Here is a 1516-nt window from a genome sequence, read left to right on the forward strand (position 1 = left end):
ACTGTTCCGTATCTTAAAAGTTCCCAGTTTTCAGGCAGTTTCAAAAGTTCCAAAGTGTAACGTGAGCAGCTGCCTGGGCACTTGTTTGTTTTATCAAACGCAGAGAGTTAGAATATTGCAAAGGAAATCAGATACAGTAAGTTGGGGGGCATGCAGAGGGTTGCACATATAAACACGCTGAGGAATAAAGCAATACGGTGTTTTCTCTGTATGCTTTTCTTTCCACTATGAGGGAAGGAAGCAAAACATTCTAACAAAACCTCCTTCTAAAGAAATAATCAAGGCACTGAGTTCTAAAGCCCGTGTCACTGCACATGACCAGGAGAATAAGGCATTTTGCATTATTGCATGTTGTCATCACTTTGCTCAGTGTTGTCCCTGCATGCTAATTACATGTTTACATGCATTGCATCATTTGACATAATTACTGCAATTATGTTAATACTTCATAATCAACAGAACAGTACCTGTAATTTACCAAACAAAAACGACATGAAAAGCTAAACCCACAAATGGAAGGGGATACACTGCAAAGGATTTAAGCCTCGGTGCAGAAGCAGGCAGGAAGCACTCAGAACTGGAATATCCTGGTTTAGCCATCGGATCCTCCCAGACAGCACCGGGGCACTTCGCAAGGTGTTTTAAAAGGTACTAGTGAGGGTAACACACCAAACTGCATACAGGGTGTAAATGTTTAATGCTCATCCATGAACTCTCACCTAGAAAAATCTGTGCAGTGCCCTTAACAAAGCTGCGTGACAGACACTTGAAAGAACAACAGGAGACTAAGAAAGCCAGTGATCTGGAAATACTTTAACCTCTCTCCTATCTGTGGATGTACAGTATCAATCTCGACCCCCTTGTTGCTTTTTTGAAAGAAGTATGTGGCGCCTGGCATATCGGAGCACAGTCTGTGTGCAGCTGCATTCCCCCCCCAGCCGTCCGACCCGGCTTGGCCTGGGTAGTTTGTTTTTTGGGCTAATTTACCCCCTGTGCTTCCCTCGCATCCTGGGAGGCATTTCGTTACTTCTAGCTTCTTGCAGCATGGCCTCTGCCGCTAAGGGTTAAGTATCCAAAGTCAACTATGGGATAAACAGGGGCATTAAACAAGACAAGGAGTTATCCGGAGTGGTCATTAAGTGCTGGAGAGTTTTACAAATAAGATCGAGTTCCAAGTGCTTCCCGGTAAGTGAAGACACAAGAAGGTTGTGGTAAAATTATCCGCCTCCATCCACTCAGGAACCGTGCCCAGGTGGAGATGATCCTGCTGTGGGCAGAGTAACCCGCCGCAGCGAGGTGCACTGCTGGCACCCCGCTTTGCCCGGGGACAGGCAGCAGGTCACTGCTGGCACCCGCGGATTCCCCCAGCGCGCAAGGAGCGGCCCAGCGACTTTCCCGGCCAAACGAAACCCCTTGCTCCCACCGGGCTCTCCGGGCATCACCCCTTCCCTGCGCACCCCCGGCAGGCCCGGGGACAGCCCGAGGCAGGGGACCGGGGAGGGCAGGAGCGGGCACC

This window comes from Aptenodytes forsteri, unplaced genomic scaffold, assembly GCF_000699145.1.
Source record: "Aptenodytes forsteri isolate BGI_AS27 unplaced genomic scaffold, ASM69914v1 Scaffold243, whole genome shotgun sequence".
Taxonomy (NCBI): domain Eukaryota; kingdom Metazoa; phylum Chordata; class Aves; order Sphenisciformes; family Spheniscidae; genus Aptenodytes; species Aptenodytes forsteri.